Raw genomic sequence first — 20607 nt, forward strand, 5'->3', positions numbered from 1 at the left:
CCCCCTTTCAGTTTTGGCTGTGGCTGTATATCCTATTTTAAAGAGCACATGGTGATGTAAAATAGCAATTATCTCTTCCCTGTCACTTAAACGACAAGCACACTCATCTTTGCTGATTTTCATTCCTCCCTTCCAAGACTAATCCTTCCACTTGTTTTCCTGGGAACACATACAGTGGAGTCATCCCTCTTCTTCTTCCTTTCCTTCTTCTGTTTCTTTTTCCTTTGCATCAATCTGTAAACAGAACTGTCTCTCTCATTATAAAACTAAATCAACTAAATCAAAGAAAATAACATTCTTTGACCTGACTATATACCTCCTTTTAACTTTCTTGAAATCGTCTACTTTTTTCTTTTAATATTTTTTCCTTGGTTCATTTTCCTTGCTTTCTTGGCTTGTTAACCTCCTAATGCGTTTCTCTTTGAATGCCATCTGATTTCTGTCTACCAGTGTTCCATTAGTATTGTCAGAGTTACCACACTTGTTTCAGAAAATGCAGTCGGTATTTCTCAGTCACATTTTGGCATCATGTACTACTATTAAGTTTCCATTCCTGAAGAAGCCCTTCTATCCTCTGGGCTTCCATGACACCACACTAGTTTGTTCCTTTCTTACTTTGCTCTTAACCAGTTTTCTTACATGTTCTTCTGCTGCCGCTGCTAAGTCACTTCAGTCGTGTCCGACTCTGTGTGACCCCATAGACGGCAGCCCACCAGGCTGCCCTGTCCCTGGGATTCTCCAGGCAAGAACACTGGAGTGGGTTGCCATTTCCTTCTCCAATGTGTGAAAGTGAAAGTGAAGTCACTCAGCCGTGTCTGACCCTTAGCAACCCCACGGACTGCAGCCTACCAGGCCTCCATCCATGGGATTTTCCAGGCAAGAGTACTGGAGTGGCTTGCCATTGCCTTCTCCAGGTCTTCTTCTACTTGGTAATAATTTTTATGCTCCATTCTCATCTCTCTTAAGGGAAAATTCCCCTAAAAGATTGCATCCAACTTTATGACTCTAATTCCCAACTCTATGACAATGATTTCCAAATAAAAAATTTCAACCAGATATTTCTTATTAGCATCAGATCTATTCTTCCAACTTCCTGTGGAATACTACATGTAGTTATTCTGTCTAACTTTTCACATTTACCATTCAACAAAATAAGCTCATATTTTTTCCCTGCAGTTCTCTCTTCTTCCTGTGTTTTCTCCCTCAATTCATAGCAAATCCTTTGCTCAGTTGCCCAACCATCTGGTTTGGTGTTATTCTTGACTTACCTCTTCATCCCTTGCTGCTGCTGCTACTGCTGCTAAGTCACTTCAGTCGTGTCCGACTCTGTGTGACTCCATAGACGGCAGCCCACCAGGCTCCCCTGTCCCTGGGATTCTCCAGGCAAGAACACCGGAGCAGGCTGCCATTTCCTTCTCCAATGTGTGAAAGTGAAAAGTGAAAGTGAAGTCTCTCAGTTGTGTCCGACCCTTAGTGACCCCACAGACTGCAGCCTACCAGGCTCCTCCATCCATGGGATTTTCTAGGCAAGAGTACTGGAGTGGCTTGCAATTGCCTTCTCCGCTCTTCATCCCTTACATCCACTGAAATCTTTGTTTTCTAGTTGTTTAGCATTCCACAATTTTTTCAGCCCAGTAAGCTTTCCCCCATAGCTATAGCTCAACTTAGGCTGCTAACAAAAACATCTACTTCTGCTTTATTGACTATGGCAAAGCCTTTAAATGTGTGAATCACAACAAACTGTGGAAAATTCTTAAACAGATAGGAATACCAGACCAGCTGACCTGCCTCCTGAGAAATCTGTATGCAGGTCATGAAGCAACAGTTAGAACTGGACAACAGTTAGAACAACAGACTGGTTTCAGATCGGGGAAGGAGTACATCAAGACCGTGTATTGTCACCCTGCTTGTTTCACTTATATGCAGAGTACATCATGAGAAATACTGGGCTGGATGGAGCACCAGCTGGAATCAAGATTGCTGGGAGAAATATCAAAAATCTCAGATATGCAGATGACACCACCCTTATGGCAGAAAGTGAAGAAGAACTAAAGAACCTCTTCATAAAAGTGAAAAAGGAGAGTGAAAAAGTTGGCTTAAAACTCAACATTCAGAAAACTAAGATCATGGCATCTGGTCCCATCACTTCATGGGAAATAGATGTGGAAACAGTGGAAACAGTGACAGACTTTATTTTGGGGGATCCAAAAATCACTGCAGATGGTGACTGCAGCCTTGAAATTAAAAGATGCTTACTCCTTGGAAGAAAAGCTCTCACCAACCTAGACAGCATATTAAAAAGCAGAGATATTACTTTGCCAACAAAGGTCCATCTAGTCAAGACTATGATTTTTCCAGTAGTCATGTATGGATGTGAGAGTTGAACTATAAAGAAAGCTGAGCACAGAAGAATTGATGCTTTTTAACTGTGGTGTTGGAGAACACTCTTGAGAGTTCCTTGGACTGCAAGAAGATCCAACCAGTCCATCCTAAAGGAAATCAGTCCTGAATATTCATTGGAAGGACTGATGCTGAAGCTGAAACTTCAATCCTTTGGCCACCTGATGCGAAGAACTGACTCCTTGGGAGAGACCCTGATGCTGGGAAAGATTGAGGGCAGGAGAAGGGGACGACAGCAGATGAGATGGCTGAATGGCATCACTGACTCAATGGACATGAGTCTGAGTGAACTCCGGGAGTTGGTGATGGACAGGGAGGCCTGGAGTGCTGCAGTCCATGGGATTGCAGAGTCGGACACAACCGAGTGACTAAACTGAACTGATCTCTCACCTGGATTTCTGCAACACTATCTTCGTTTGTTTTTCAGCCTTTAATGTTGTACCATCCCATTTTCGGACTTGCACGTCTCCAAAAGGCATTATGCCATGCTTCTGATTAGCATTCTTCAGTGAGAATACATTGCACTTACACTGAAGTTCAAATGTATTAACAGAACTTGCTGATCAAACCCTTTGCTCAGTTCTTCAGCTTTGCTTTATGTCAAACTGAAGTGCTTTCAATTTCTCAAATGCATCCTGTTCCTATAAATTCTGGGCTTTTCATCCATTGTGTTGTTAAACTTGAACAGTCACTTATCCAATCTTATATGGCTTTCTTTAACAAATTCTTTAGATAATCTTTTCCTTGTGAAACTTTGCCTTGATTATGAAATCTGGGTTAATCATTGTTGTTATGGGTTTTCAACAGCATTCAAGCCTTCCCTCAGAAGAGTTGTTTTTTTCCTCACATTTTTATTTATTGTTATGCTATTTTAAAGTATAAACTAAATAAAGGCAAGAAATTCATTAAGTTTTTTTGTTTTAAATTCAGGATATTATACAGTTTCAGACAATCTGTACTTAGGCTTACTTGTTGAATGCAAAACTAATAAAAGCAACTCCATCTTTGGACAGCAGTATTTATTATAGGAAATATATATATATATATATGTATCTTCTTATATCTGTATTTTGAATTCATTTAATGATAATTTGCAATATGGGTTCAGACTGCAATCATTTGAAACTATGTGATTACCATCATGATTCATATGATCAGTTCAGTCAGTTTAGTCGCTCAGTCATGTCCGACTCTTTGCGACCCCGTGAACCACAGTACACCAGGCCTCCCTGTCCATCACTAACTCCCAGAGTTTACCCAAACTCCTGTCCATTCAGTCGGTGATGCCATCCAACCATCTCATCCTCTGTTGTCCCCTTCTCCTCTTGCCCTCAATCTTTCCCAGTATCAGGGTCTTTTCCAATTAATCAGCTCTTCGTATCAGGTGGCCAAAGTATTGGCATTTCAGCTTCAATATCAGGTGATTCTAATGTTTAAATCTTACCGGATTGAGATGGGAATTTTCAGAAGTCATTCAATTTTGGGTATTTGGGGGTCTCTGAAATATGTGGCTGGATCTCTGAGAGAAAGACTTTAAGACAGTTGGATTGCTATCCATTCACTTCTTTACCCAAGAGGGTAAAAAAATGGAGTCAGGTGACATGTCTAATTGTTTTGTCAGCTGGCACTCCAGGTAAACTGACTAATATTTGTTAAGGAGAAGAAATCTTGTGTCAGAAATGCCTTTTGCAGGATCTTTTTGGGAAAGAATAAACTACAGAAAAATAGAACACAGGATCTAGAAGGCAAGGCTCCCTGGAGGATGCCATGTAAGCCATGAACTTCTATGGAGTATAAAATGAAGATGTGTTGTAATTGAAACCTAACTGAAGCACCCTCTGGTAGTACAAAGACTCCAAGATCCTTATCTAGAGACAGTATGTGTTCTGGGCAAACACACATACACACGCACGCATGCACACACTCATCTAATACTGGAAAGAAGGAACTGAGTAACAGCTTTCAGGGTCCCAAATTCTCACTGTTGCTTCTGAGCCTTTTGATATTATTTCATATGAATAAGAACTATGACTCTTTTTGTCTTACTTGCCAGTCTGATCCTATGTGGCAGTGATCCTATGCGGATCCAATGCTCCTTTAAACAAATTTAATAGTCTTCTGTTGATGTTAATGTAAAGTATATTATGTAGCTGGATTCATGGTTCTTTCTCTCCCTCAAGTTCCCTTCAGCATAGCACTTGAAAACATTTAGTTTTCCTGCTTGATTATACCATATTTGAAGGAGCATTCAAGGTCAGCTTCACAATCCACTGGTAACTCTAACAGTTGTGCATTTTAAGCAGTTTTAAATTGCATTCATGAGTTTTATTTCAAAACCCATATATCCTCTTTTAGAGAACAATGCTAAGGACCTTAGGTAATTGCTGAACTGAGTATTAGAGTTGGATAATTTCCTTAGATATTTTAATTGGATATCTGTGAATAAAATCTGTGAATTAAAATACTCCATCACACATTGTACTTAGCCTTCTAAGTATCAAAAAGTTAAGCATGCATTTATTACAAATGGACTGTGGTGACATTAGCTGTTCTGGGAGTGCCTAGAAATATGGTTATTCTATCTGCCTCTTAAAAGGAACCATTGATATTTACTGCCTCAGAGACTCTGATGACTGGACAGAGGAAGGGATGGAAGATGAGGAGCAGGAGCGAGTTATGAGAGCAAGATGTATTGCCATGTTTGCAGCAAAGGCAGACCAAACACACTGAGTCTCAAAAGATAGCATATAAATCAGGATATCTGACATAATATAGGAGAGGTCTTTAAAAGGAACTGATTTCATAGTCTTGGTAAGTCATAAAAGGTCTATTTGAAAAACTGCAATAATAATTAGACATCTGCCAAGTTTTCAGTGTTGACATTTGCTGGAGGACTGAAAACTTTCCTGAAATCTATATTGTAAGACATTTTCTCAGTTAATCATAAAAGGTTTTTTTTTGTCAGAGTATTCTGTATGACCCCTTTAAATAATAACAACAACAAAAAAAAATAAGAACAATTTGAGAAGGAAAGGGAAATGTGGCACATTTCCCTCTTAGAATTTCTGTTCAGTTAAAGAATCCAGGAGAGATTTCAACTCTATCAAAATACAGTTGTAATTTTAAAAATAGTCAAATTGTTATGAGCACTTTGCAAGTTCTTGTGACAGTCTCTTAACTTTTGCTTTGTAACAATCAAATTGGAATTGAATCTCATGGAAATAGCTTCCAAGAAATTCGTAAGCAAGAGTGGAAAGAAACATATTTGTTCAATTCAACATAATACAGAAAAATTTATGCTAAAGCATTAAGTTTTAAGAAGTGTGAAAATTCCATTTTTGCCATCCCATCAGCAGATTTTTTTTTCATTCTTTGCTTTTTTTAAAAAAATGAGTGAATTGGACTTTCTGAATTGTGCTAAAGGAAAAATCTTGAACTGGAATCCTGTGAAAGAAATTTTTCCTCTGCCCACTCACAGGCAATTACCATTTTATTTTAGCCGCATGTTTTGATTTCTACTTATGTGTATATACAACATAGAGATGATGAAAGATATGCCTTATAGTAGTTTAAGAAAAGTCTGTGTATTTATGACTATTTCTTAACCTCCAACAAAAATGCTGGAAAGGTGTGTGAAGCTTGTATGTTTTGGACTACAAGTGAATCTTGAAATGCATCTTGAATGCAGAATAGCTGTTGAGTTCACACACTTTTTCCTATGACTTTAGTCTAAAAGGGCCAGGCAGGTAATTAAAATGAGTGAGGGGAGTTGGTGAAGGAAAAAGAAACAGTTCCAAGTGGTATCTAAAGGGTGAGTCTTTACTCAGCTCCGGTTGATGGTGGACATTCAAAAGCACAGGCCCGGTGGGGGGGAGTATCTGTTTCAAGAGCATCAGTGAGACACTACAGATGTGTGAATTCCCGCAATTTTAAATGTTGGCCAGGCAAATCAAGAAGAACATTATATGTGGCTCAAGGTCTGCTAGTTACTATATGTAATACAAGAGCATTCTAATATTCTATGTCCCTACCAAGCTGATGAAACCTGAAGTGTCTAAAGCAAAATTTCATTAGCTTATCTTCTTGAAGTAGAATCTTCCCTGAATTGTGTTTAATGTTGTGTATTCAGTTCTCATTGAGAATTGATACATAAAACAACATGGAACTGGACATGGAACAACAGATGGGTTCCAAATAGGAAAAGGAGTACATCAAGGCTGTATATTGTCACCCTGCTCATTTCGCATATATGCAGAGTACATCACGAGAAATGCTGGGCTGGATGAAGCACAAGCTGGAATCAAGATAGCCGGGAGAAATATCAATCACCTCAGATATGCAGATGACACCACCCTTATGGCAGAAAGTGAAGAGGAACTAAAAAGCCTCTTGATGAAAGTGAAAGAGGAGAGTGAAAAAGTTGGCTTAAAGCTCAACATTCAGAAAACTAAGATCATGGTATCGAGTCCCATCACTTCATGGCAAATAGATGGAAAACAGTGGAAACAGAGACTGACTTTATTTTTGGGACCTCCAAAATCACTGCAGATGGTGACTGTAGCCATGAAATTAAAAGATACTTACTCCTTGGAGGGAAAGTTATGACCAACTTAGACAGCCTATTAAAAAGCAGAGACATTACTTTGCCAACCAAGGTCTGTCTAGTCAAGGCTATGGTTTTTCCAGTAGTTATGTCGGATATGAGAGTTGAACTATAAAGAAAGCTGAGCACAGAAGAATTGATGCTTTTGAACTGTGGTGTTGAGAGTCCCTTGGACTGCAAGAAGATCCAACCAGTCTATGCTAAAAGAGATCAGTCCTGGGTGTTCATTGGAAGTACTGTTGTTGAAGCTGAAACTCCAATACTTTGGCCACCTTATGCAAAGAGCTGATTCATTTGAAAAGACCCTGATGCTGGGAAAGATTGAGGGCAGGAGGAGAAGGGGACAACAGAGGATGAGATGATTGGATGGCATCACCGACTCAATGGACATGAGTTTGAGTAAACTCTGGGAGGTGGTGATGGACAGGGAGGCCTGGCGTGCTGCAGTCCATGGGGTCACAAAGAGTTGGACATGACTCAGCGACTGAACTGAACTGATTCAGTTCTCACTGAGACTTGATACATAAAACAACACTATGAGGAATATACCTGAATAAACTATAAATCTTGTCAGTAGTCTGTTAGGTTTCAAAACTTGTCAGTGATTGATTAAGTGTTAAATGTCACTTGTGTGAGGATTTTTAAGACAAATTTACTTTAGAAGTTAATACTAGTAGAACATTTTTTTTAAAAGATAAAGCGTACCACATAATGCATACCGTTTTTGAGGAATAAGCAAGTAAACGAGAAACTGCACTCAAAATTCAGTCTCAATCATGGTAAGTATATGAATTTAAGAATGATCGTTTGTATCTTTCTAAGTTTATAGAATTTTGAATTCTTGTTCTCTTTTAATAGCTGTGTGTATGTGTAAATGTATGTGTGTGTATAGAGTTTTGCATTTTTGTGTGTGTACATATATATATGCCTGTACATATATGTATGTATATGACTGTGAGTCTTATTTTAAGTGATTTAAATCATTCTTTGGAAGGTGGGATACAATTTTAAGTAGAAATTTTAAAAAAGCAGTTACGGCATCTGTAGTTTTGATACTTTATCAAAATTTTCAGTTCAGTTCTGTTCAGTCGCTCAGTCGTGTCCGACTCTCCGCGACCCCATGAATCACAGCACGCCAGGCCTCCCTGTCCATCACCAACTCCCGGAGTTCACTCAAACTCATGTCCACAGAGTCGGTGATGCCATCCAGCCATCTCATTCTCCGTCGTCCCCTTCTCCTCCCGCCCCCAGCCTTTCCCAGCATCAGAGTCTTTTCCAGTGAGTCAACTCAATACCTGAATAAGGAACTAAGTTACTGATAAGATTGTAAAGTAGCCAAATTGTCTTTTAAGTTCCTTTCCTTTTATTAAATTATCTATACTAATTTATCGAGACAATAGTAATTTCATATTATTCCTGTCTGAAAGGTGTGTATTTTAGTAAGTATATTTATTTTACGAGCTGAAAGAATATGAAACAGAGGTAATAGTACACAGAATTATAGAAAATACATGAAGTGTTTTGCTGTTGTTGTTCAGCTGCTCAGCTGTGTCTGACTCTTTGCAACCCCATGGACTGGAGCACACCAGGCATCCCTTTTATTCACTATCTCCTGGAACTTGCTCAAACTCATGTCCTTTGAGTTGATGATGCCATTCAATCATATCATTCTCTGTAGCCCCCTTCTCCTCCTGCCCTCAGTCTTTTCCAGCATCAGGGTCTTTTCCAATGAGTCAACTGTTCCCATCAGGTGGCCAAAGTACTGGAGCTTCAGCCTCAGCATCAGTCCTTCCAATGAATATTCAGGGTTGGTTTCCTTTAGGATGGACTGGTTTGATCTCCTTGCTGTCCATGGGACTCTCAAGATTTTTCTTCAGCACCACAGTTCAAAAGCATCAATTCTGTGGTGTTCAACCTTTTTTTATGGTCCATCTCTCACATCTGTAAATGACTACTGGAAAAACCTTAGCCTTGACTACATGGACCTTGTTGGCAAAGTGATATCTCTGCTTTCTAATATGATGTCTAGGTTTGTCATAGCTTTTCTTCCAAGGACAACTGTCTTTTAATTTCATGGCTGCAGTCACCATCTGCAGTGATTTTGAAGCCTACAAAAATAAAATCTGCCACTGTTTCCATTTTTTCCCCATCTATTTGCCATGAAGTGATGGGACTAAATGCCATGATCCCAGTACACATGAGGTGTTTAAGACATATAAACATTGGTTTTACTTTTGTGTTGTTACCTCCATAGCATTAGCTAGATCAACATGCTTAGGAAAATTATATTTATTGTTGAAGTCAATTATGTGAAGCAACCATGGTCAGAAAATAAATCTCCTAAGGAACTTTTGGAATTTTAAAATTGCATCTGCTTTAAAGTAAGATTTTTCTGTTTGTTTTAAATCACCAGATGAAACTTTATCATCAAGATCATATTTTCAGAGGTGGGCAATTTTATGTATGGTTACAGAGGAGCTCAGATGTTGTATTTGAGACTAGCTTTGACATCTTTTTCATCTGCATATCATTTGTATCCCTAGTACAACAGCAGACATGTTGTCTGTTTTCTATAAACTCTTATTGAACTCTATTAAATATAACTGTTAAATAAATTTGAAAACATAGTGACAACAGAAAAATATTTTGTGCTTTACTGTACACTGATAAGCCCAGCATAATTTTTGTTGATAAACTTTTATTTTTTCAAGCTAGTAACAAAGTTTCTGAATGGTAATTGAATAATTGCTTTTTTTTACTTTAATCATTACAATGGAATTAGACAAATATAGTGTTATCCTTTTGCATTAATATGACCAGCATAGGTTAACTACTGAAATGTTCATAAAACAATGAGAATGCTATAAATTAGTCTTGAAAAATACTAAGAAATAGCACATTTCCAAACTTTGATCCAAATGTATACATTTAAGGCACTTTTTAATTTATTTTTGCACATGTTTCTACTAGAATCACACTGATCCTCTGACTTTTCAATGATTTATTTTCTTTCAGTGATTCAGAGAAATTGCTTTCCCTGGTGATACTAGTCTAGCACTAAGATAATGCTTTATTTAGGTCTAAGAGAGTCTTTACATTCCCTGTCTAAGGCTTTATCCCTGTCCTGAGTGAATAGTGGATTAAAAAGTGGACTCACCAGACTCCTTCCTTAGTCCCCTTCCTCAGTTCTTAATCTTCACAGTAAAAAGATATGTACTTGGGAAAAAAGTTCAGTAGCTATAAGTTTGTGGTGTTTTCTAGAAAGTTAAAGTGCATTATGGGCTTCCCCTTTAGTTCAGTTGGTAAAGAGTCTGCCTGCAATACAGGAGACATGGGTTCGATTCCTGAGTCAGGAAGATCCCCTGGAGAAGGAAATGGCAGCCCACTCCAGTATTCTTGCCTGGAGAATCCCATGGAGAGAGGAGCCTGCTAGGTTCCCAGTCTATGGGGTCTTAAGAATTGGACACGACTTAGTGACTAAACCACCACCAGCACCAAAGTGCGTTATATTTTTAGATTTCCAAATGGCTTCAAATTTAAGTATGCCTAGAGAATTTTTGGAATGCATATTCATGTTTTTATCCTAAATGCTATTTGTCACTGAGACCTGTTGCAGTGAAGACCCTCTCTTCATAGAATAGTTTGCTCTGTTCATTAATCAGTTCACCTTCCTGCTAAGTCCTTTACTTATCTTCACATTATATGGGAAGGATATAGCACTTTTGGTTCTCTATTCTATGCCCTATTTCTCTGCCAATTTTCATCCAGGCATTTGACTTATTATAAGCAGCTACATAATTGTGCAGACTAATAGGTAATGAATAATTAGTTTTTTCTCTTCATTTAGGGTAGAGGAGATTTCTATGGTAAAAAATATGCTCCTGTTGTCAGCAGGTAATGACATATTGCATGGGGGAAGGGAACTAAATGCACAGATTTATCATGAATATCTGGGGATGTTTGCCAGTTAAGCTGAATTAAGAGGTGGATGATGAGTTTCTAATGTATTGTTTATTTAGAATTCTGCCTGTGCAGGTCTACCATCTTTGTACACAAAATGTTCATGATTCCATATGGCATCAGTTCAGTTCAGTCGCTCAGTCATGTCCAACTCTGCGACCCAATGAATGACAGCATGCCAGGCCTTCCTGTCCATCACCAACTCCCGGAGTTCACTCAAACTCATGTCCATCGAGTCGGTGATGACATTCAGACATCTCATTTTCTGTCGTCCCCATCTCCTCCCACCCCCAATCACTCCCAGCATCAGAGTCTTTTCCAGTGAGTCAACTCATCACATGAGGTGGCCAAAGTATTGGAGTTTCAGCTTTAGCATCAGTCCTTCCAATGAACACCCAGGATTGATCTCCTTTAGAATGGACTGGTTGGATCTCCTTGCAGTCCAAGGGACACTCAAGAGTCTTCTCCAGCACCACAGTTCAAAAGCATCAATTCTTCGGTGATCAGCTTTCTTTACAGTCCAACTCTCACATCCATACATGACCACGGGAAAAACCATAGCCTTGACTAGACGGACCTTTGTTGGCAAAGTAATGTCTCTGCTTATAGTGAGAGTCAAACTGTCCACTTAAGATCTGTATTTTTATTTCAGCTTTGCTTTTAGTTATACACTATCGTTAAGGCCTTTAAGAAAAGTCACTTGACCTCCACAAGCTTTTGCTTCCTGAATCAAGTCAGCTGTCCTTCACAGAATTGGACAGAAGATTCATATTATTACATATCAAATTATTCATAGTCTAAAAAATAGTGTATGGATGACAGGGCTTTTGCTACTGTTGTTAATTGTTATATGCTTGGTTATCTAAACATTGAGTTAGATAATTAAGGCAGATTCATCATTTATTCAACAAATAATTATTCATCACCCACAGTGTTTCAGTGCTGATCAATCAACAGTGATTAAGTTAAACAGGGGCTTCTGCCTTCCTAGAGCCTATCCCAGTGCCAGGTATAGACACCGTCTGGTTAAACCAGGTCTAAGTGAAGAGTTTTGCCAAAAGAATGCACTGGTCATAGCAAACACCCTCTTCCAAAAACACAAGAGACAACTCTACACATGGACATCAGCAGATGGTTAATACTGAAATCAGATTGATTATATTCTTTGCAGCCAAAGATGGAGAAACTCTATACAATCAGCAAAAACAAGACTGCGAGCTGACTGTGGCTCAGATCATGAACTCCTTATTGCCAAATACAGACTTAAATTGAAGAAAGTAGGGAAAACCACTAGACCATTCAGATATGACCTAAATCAAATCCCTTATGATTATGCAGTGGAAGTAAGAAATAGATTTAAGGGACTAGATCTGATAGATAGAGTGCATGAACAACTATGGACAGAGGTTCGTGACATTGTACAGGAGGCAGTGATCATGACCATCCCCAAGAAAAAGAAATGCAAAAAGCAAAATGGCTGTCTGAGGAGGCCTTACAAATACCTGAGAAAAGAAGAGACGCTAAAGGCAAAGGAGAAAAGGAAAGATATAAGCATCAAAATGCAGAGTTCCTCAGAGCAAGGAGAGATAAGAAAGCCCTCCTCAATGATCAGTGCAAAAAAATAGAGGAAAACAATAGAATGGCAAAGACCAGAGATCTCTTCAAGAAAATGAGAGCTACCAAGGGAACATTTCATGCAAAGATGAACTCGATAAAGGACAGAAATTGTTTGGACTTAATAGAAGCAGAAGATACTAAGAGGTGCGAGAATATACAGAACTGTCCAAAAAAAGATCTTCAAGACTCAGATAACCATAATGGTGTGTCGCTCACCTTGAGCCAGACATTTTGGATTCCTAGCGCTTGGGCCTTAGGAAACATCACTATGAACAAAGCTAGTGGAAATGATGGAATTCCAGTTGAGCAATTTCAAATCCTAAAAGATGATGCTGTGAAAGTGCTGCACTCAATATGCCAGCAATTTTGGAAAATTCAGCAGTGGCCACAGGGCTGGAAAAGGTCAGTTTACGTTCCAATCCCAAAGAAAGGCGATGCCAAAGAATGTTCAAACTACCACACAATTGCACTCGTCTCACATGCTAGCAAAGGAATGCTCAAAATTCTCTAAAACAGGTTCAACAGTACATTAACCGTGAACTTCCAGGTAGTTAAGTTGTATTTAAAAAAGGCAGAGGAACCAGAGATCAAATTGCCAACATCTGCTGGATCATCAAAAAAGTAAGAGAGTTCCAGAAAAACATCTATTTCTGCTTTGTTGACTATATCACAACCTTTAACTTTTTGGATCACAGCAAGCTGTGGAAAATTCTGAAAGAGATGGGAATACCAGACCACCTTACCTGCCTCCTGAGAAATCTGCATGCAGGTCAAGAAGCAACAGTTAGAACTGGATGTGGAGTAACAGACTGGTTCCAAATCGGGAAAGGAGTATGTCAAGGCTGTATATTGTCACCCTGCTTATTTAACTTATATGCAGAGTACATCATGCACAGTCCCAGGCTGGATGAAGCACAAGCTGGAATCAAGATTATGGGAGAAATATCAATAATCTCAGATATGCAGATGACACCACCCTCATGTCAGAAAGCAAAGAAAAACAAACAGCCTCTTGTTGAAAGTGGAAGAGAGAGTGAAAAAGTTGACTTAAAACTCAGCATTCAGAAAACTAAGATCATGGCATCCGGTCCCATCACTTCATGGCAAATAGATGGGGAAACAGTGACAGACTTTATTTTTGGGGGCTCCAAAATCACTGCTGGTGGTGACAGCAGCCATGAGCAGCTTGCTCCTTGTAAGAAAAGTTATGAGAAACCTAGACAGCATATTAAAAAGCAGAGACAGATTCATGTCAATGTATGGCAAAACCAACACTATAATGTAATTAGCCTCCAATTAAAATAAATACATTAAAAAATAAAAGCAGAGACATTACTTTGCCATCAAAGGTCCATCTAGTCAAGGCTATGGTTTTTCCAGTAATCAAGTATGGATGTGAGAGCTGGACTGTAAAGAAAGCTGAACACCAAAGAATTGATGTTTTTGAACTGTGGTGTTGGAGAAGACTCTTGAAAATCCCTTGGACTGCAAAGAGATCATACCAGTACATCCTAAAGGAAATCAGTCCTGAATATTCATTAAAAGGACTAATCCTGAAGCTGAAATGGAACTGAAGTTCAGATCATTTTAACCACCTATGCATGTAATGATGAGAATATAAATGGGGTGTTAAGTTAGTGTTTGCTTAAGATATGGACTCAGAATGTTCACTGTTAAGTTGCTGTTCAGTTGCTCAATCGTGTCCAACTCTCTGCAGTCCCATGGACTGCAGCACACCAGTCTTCTCTGTCCTTCACCATATTGCTTAAACTCATGTCCTTTGTGTAGGTGATGCAAGCCAACCATTTCATCCTCTGTCATCCCCTTCTATTTAGAATTGATTTCCTTTAAGTTTGACTGGTTTGATCTCCTATCTTCTTGCAGACCAAGGGACTCTCAAGAGTCTTCTCCAACACCATAGTTCAAAAGCATCAATTCTTTAGTGCTCAGTCTTCTTCACAGTCCAACTCTCACATCCATATATGACTACTGGCAAAACCATAGCTTTGACTAGATGGACATTTGTCGGCAATGTAATGTCTCTGCTTTTTCATACACTGTCTAGATTTGTCATAGTTTTTCTTCCAAGGACCCGCAAGTGTCTTCTAATTTCATGGCTGCAGTCACCATCTGCAGTGATTTTGGAGCCCAAGAACATAGTCTGTGACTGTTTCCATTGTTCCCCATCTATTTCCTATGATCTGATGGGACCAGATGCCATGATCTTCATTTTTTGAATGTTGAGTTTTAAGCCAGGCTTTTCACTCTCCTCTTTCACTTTCATCAAGGGGCTCTTTATTTCCTCTTTTTTTCTGCCATAAGGGTGGTACCATCTGCATATCTGAGGTTAGTGATACTTCTGGCAATCTTGATTCTAGCTTCTGCTTCATCTAGTCTGGCATTTCGCATGATGTGCTCTGCTTATATGTTAAATAAGCAGGGTGACAATACATATTTTATATTGTCACTCTGAAGAATGGACAGTTAAATGAGATTTGAGTGTTGAGTGGGGACCAGTTACTTGAAGATTTGGAATAAGAACATTTCAATAAAGTATATTAACCCTTCCATATGGCTCATATAGGTTTCCAAGGTGGCACTGTGCTGTGCTTCATAGCTCAGTCGTGTCTGACTCTGCGCCCCATGGACTGTAGCCTGCCAGGCTTCTCTGTCCCTGAGGATTCTCCAGGCAATAATACTGGAGTGGGCTGCCTTGCCTTCCTGCAGGGAATCATCCCAACCTAGGGATTGAATCCAAGTCACCTGAATTGGAGGCAAATTCTTTACCCTCTGAACCAACAGGGAAGCTCAAGAATACTGGAGTAGGTATCCTTTCCTTTCTCCAGGGTAACTTCCCAACCCGTATCACTTCACAGATATGTAGATGTGGATTTAGTCACTTCCACCCTCTTGCTGATTTCTCTGCTTAATTTTTTAAGATGCATGTGCAAGAAAACTGGGTCCAGAGAACTTGGATGATTCTATCCAAAAATAAAACAAACTTCAGTGGAAACTTACCCTTACTAATATTAACTTCTCATTAAAGAAAGTGTGGAAAACAACAACAACAAAAATTAAGTGCGTATTATAGCTTACGGTGAACAATATCAGATTCGTGATCTCCGGAGAAGAAGATTTGGCTTCAGGAGCAGGGATCAGGCTTGATCACCCAAGAACTTTTGTGTATCAGAGTTTTGTTAAAGTGAAAAAGAACACAGAAAGTTTCTGACACAGACATCAAAGGGGACAGAGAGTGCCCCCCTCTCTCATCTTCCGTTCCGTTCCGTTCTGTCGCTCAGTCGTGTCCGACTCTTTGCGACCCCGTGGACTGTAGCCTACCAGGCTTCTCCGTCCATGGGATTCTCCAGGCAAGAATACTGGAGTGGGTTACCGTTTCCTTCTCTCATCTTAGCAAGACCTTATACACTTTTCTCAGACCTACTCCCACAACATATATCTTAAGATAACAGGATTAGAACTAACAATAGAAAGATCTTACCAGACCCACTCCTATAGTACACATGTTTTAAGATTGTAGGATTAGTTGGAAAGTTCTTGTTAAGGAGAAACATATCCTCCAGCAAGATCAGTTCAGTTCAGTTCAGTCTCTCAGTCATGTCAGACTCTTTGGGACCCCATGGACAACCAGGCAACCCTGTCCGTCACAAACTCCCGGAGCCTGCTCAAGCTCATGTCCATCGAGTTGGTGATGCCATCCTACCATCTCATCTTCTGTTGTCCCCTTCTCCTCCCTCCTTCAATCATTCCCAGCATCAGGGTCTTTTCCAATGAGTCAGTTCTTCGCATCAGGTGGCCAAAATATGGAGTTTCAGCTTCAACATCAGTCATTCCAATGAATATTCAGGACTGATTTCCTCTAGGATGGACTGGTTGGATCTTCTTGCAGTCCAAGGGACTCTCAAGAGTTTTCCAACACCACAGCTCAAAAGCATCAATTCTTCAGTGCTCAGCTTTCTTTAGAGTCCAACTCTCACATTCATACCAGACTACTGGGAAAACCATAGCCTTGACTAGACAGACATTTGTTGGCAAAGTAATGTCTATGCTTTTTAATATGCTGTCTAGGTTGGTCAACTTTTCTTCCAAGGAGTAGATGTCTTTTAATTTCAGGGTTGCAGTCACCAGCTGCAGTGATTTTGGAGCCCAAGAAAATAAAGTCTGTCACTGTTTCCATTGTTTCCCCATTTATTTGCCGTGAAGTGATGGGACCGGATGCCATGATCTTAGTTTTCTGAATGTTGAGTTTTAAGAAAGCTTTTTCATTCTCGTCTTTCACTTTCATCAAGAGGTTCTTTAGTTCCTCTTCACTTTCTGCCATAAGGGTGGTGTCATCTGCATATCTGAGGTTATTGATATTTCTCCCAGCAATCTTGATTCCAGCTTGTGCTTCTTCCAGCCCAGCGTTCCTCATGATGTACTCTGCATATAAATTAAATAAACAGGGTGACAATATACAGCCTTGAAGTACTCTTTTTCCTATTTGGAACCAGTCTGTTCCATGTCCAGTTCTAACTGTTGCTTCCTGACCTGCATACAGGTTTCTCAAGAGGCAGGTCAGGTGGTCTGGGATTCCCATCTCTTTCAGAATGTTCCACAGTTGTTGTGATCCACACAGTGAATGGCTTTGGCATAGTCAGTAAAGCAGATTTTTTTTTTTTAAAACTCTCTTGCTTTTTTTGATGATACAGTGAATGTTGGCAGTTTGGTCTCTGATTCCCCTGCCTTTTCTAAACCAAGCTTGAACATTTGGTAGTTCATGGTTCATGTACTGTTGAAGCCTGGCTTGGAGAGTTTTGAGCATTCCTTTGCTAGCATGTGAGATGAGTGCAACTGTGCGGTAGTTTGAACATTCTTTGGCATTGCCTTTCTTTGGGATTAGAAAGAAAATTGACCTTTTCCAGCCCTGTGGGCACTGCTGAGTTTTTCAAAATTGCTGGCATATTGAGTGCAGCACTTTCACAGCATCATCTTTTAGGATTTGAAATAGCTCAACTGGAATTCCATCACCTCCACTAGCTTTGTTCCTAGTGATGCTTCCTAAGGCACACTTGACTTCGCTTTCCAGGATGTCTGGCTCAAGGTGAGTGATCACACCATTGTGGTTATCTGGGTCATGAAGGTCTTCTTTGTATAGTTCTGTATATTTTTGCCACCTCTTCTTCTTTGAGTAAGATACATTTTTATATTGATTAAGACAAAGCAATGTAGAAATAAATGTTTGTTCTTTTTTCTTACTTGAGAGCCTCACACCCCTTTCTTCTTCTCAAGGGCCTTCAACCCCTTTCCCCTCTTGTGGACCCTGGACTTTTTGTCAACCTTCCTAGGAATTGACTCTCTCACATATAAATGGAGCTAAAATATTGACTTCTGTAATTGTTCAAACAAAGAGGACATGGTGCTGATATTTCAAGAGGAATGTAGAAAGAAATATTTCACTAATTTATTTTGTTTTTGGGTTACTATCAAGCCATCACTTTAGTGATAATCCTTTAATAATACACTATAAAAAGAATTATTTATACAGTAAGTTTACTGTTTTTAACAGTCACCTCTCAATTCCATTTTTTTGTTCATGTTCCTTATAACAAATTTGAATAACTCAGAAACAATAAAAGTATTTTTTGTTTCATTAGCTCCAACAGGTTAATTGCAAGTGCTTTTCACTTTTGCATTGTCTTTATTTATAGAAAATTCTTTATCTGTGTAGACAACTAGAAGATTTTTAGAGGGTAAGTCTTGGAAAACATTAATGTGGAATTTATAGATATGAAATATTAATATTCTAACACTCCTATTGGATTTTAGAAATTAACATAGTAACTAACATTAGCAATATATATAAAATATTTTTAATAAAACATTTAAATTAAGTGTTACCTTTTATAATGTAGTGATTTATCAAAGTAGTTATCATGAAATAATAACAAATTTGTTCTATGTAGTTTTTAGGGAAGCAATTTTTTAGGAAAATTTAGTGTGACAATATATATAAAAAATAACATCAATTCAGAATATTGAAATTAATATGGATAATAAAAGTACTGTCAAACAAATGATATTATAATACAATAAGAAAAGTTTTTCTACAACATTCTGCTAAAAATGCTTTCAGGCAAAACCCATGATTCACAAATAATAAGAAAGGAGAAAAGATTAAAGTCCTAAACATCCTGCATTTGGGACAGAGAAATTACGCAGTAAACTTCAAAGATATTGAAGCACACTTATTGAATGGGAATTATCCAATTCATATTGCTGATTATACTTGAAGATACAGCCACAAAGTGTTCTAGTTTAAGTCACAACTTATAAACTCTCTCCTTGATAATTTTGTTTAATGTTAACTTTTGGAGAGGAGAATTTTCTCTCTCTTTTTTTTTTCCATTTAGGACAGTTTAGATGAGATAGAGTCATTACGTGACCTGAGAAAGCTCTTCTTTTGTTATTGAGCTTAGCTGTCTCGGGGCTTGTTGATTGCACTCTGTTCTCAGATTTACCAGCTTTGTGCTCTGTTCTCCTACATCACATCACTTGTCTCTGTGCCTGCATCTCATCTGAAGCCATAGCTACAGACCAGGTGTACGTCTCCACTGGCACTGGACCGGCAGATCTTCCACGGCTGACTGACCAAAGGCACCTGGCAGGGTTAATTGTATGTGTCAACTTGACTCCACTGAGGGACACCCAGATGGCTGGTAAAGTATTATTTCTAGGTGTATCTGTGAGGGTGTTTCTGAAGAGATAAGCATTTGAATCAGTAGACTGAAAAGGTTGCCCTCCCTATTGCAGTTAGTCATCATCTAATCCACTGACAGTTCCAATAGAACAAAAAGGTAGAAGAAGGACGAATTTGCCATCTGTGTAGGGTGGAATATCCCTCTTCTCCTGCCTTTGTACGTCGACATTCTTGGTTCTCAGGCCTTTGACTTGGATTGAGACTTATACTGGGGTTTTTCTGGCTCTCAGACATTTGGACATGGAATGAATGACATTGCTAGTTTTCCTGGTTCTCTGGCTTGCAGGCTTCAGATCCTGGGACTTCTTAGACTCCATTACTGTGTGAGCTAGTTCCTATAATAAGTTTCTTATTACTTTATATTAATATCTATTTATCTATAGCTGTCTGTACATAGATATCCTATTTATGGATATATCCTTTCCTATCCTATCTATCTATAGATCCCATTGGTTCTGTTTCTCTAGAGAACCCTAACTAATACAGCACCCATATCTGATTATGAGCTCCTTATCAAGAAAGAGATACGCCAGAGGAGGCTGATGTGTCAGTTTGCAGCGACACTGATGTCCTGGCAAACATTCAACAACTTCCTCTCTAAAAATCAGTGTCCTAATTTGTAGGATTTACTGTTTTCTGTGTTGTTAATATTCCCACCATGGCCAATTTCAAACATCATTTAAAGAAAAACAGGTGAGATATATAGTAGTCTCTCTTTATATATCTGTGTCCATGCTTACAGATATAATAGATGTAAATAAATTCAAGACCATGTAGCAAAGTAGGAAGTGGTGAGCTATGCATATTTATTACTTTTAAGTAATACATTTCAGTGTAAGTTTATATATTTTAATTTTAATACTTTGTTAAAGACTAGCTGGCAAAATCCCTAAAAACTTTACAAACCACTCTCAGAAACTGCTACAAACTGACTCCAGCATGCACTTGTTGTTGCTGTTCAGTTGCTCAGTTGTGTCTGACTCTGTGATCCCATCGACTGTAGCATGCAAAGCTTCGCTGTCATTCACTATCTCCCTGAGTCTGCTCAAACTCAAGTCCATTGAGTTGGTGATGCCATCCTACCATCTCATCCTCTATTATCCCCTTCTCTTCCTGTCCTCTATCTTACCTAGCATCAGGCTCTTTTTCATTGAGTCAGCTCTTCACATCAGGTGGCCAAAGTATTGCAACTTCAGCTTCAACATGCCCTAGGGAGGGACAAATTGTAAAAATATCATTAAAGAGGTTGTTGCCTTAGTCTTGATACAGA

This window comes from Moschus berezovskii, chromosome 6 (genome assembly GCF_049115385.1).
Source record: "Moschus berezovskii isolate FMDL1 chromosome 6, NW_MosBer_1.0, whole genome shotgun sequence".
NCBI classification, from domain to species: Eukaryota; Metazoa; Chordata; class Mammalia; order Artiodactyla; family Moschidae; genus Moschus; species Moschus berezovskii.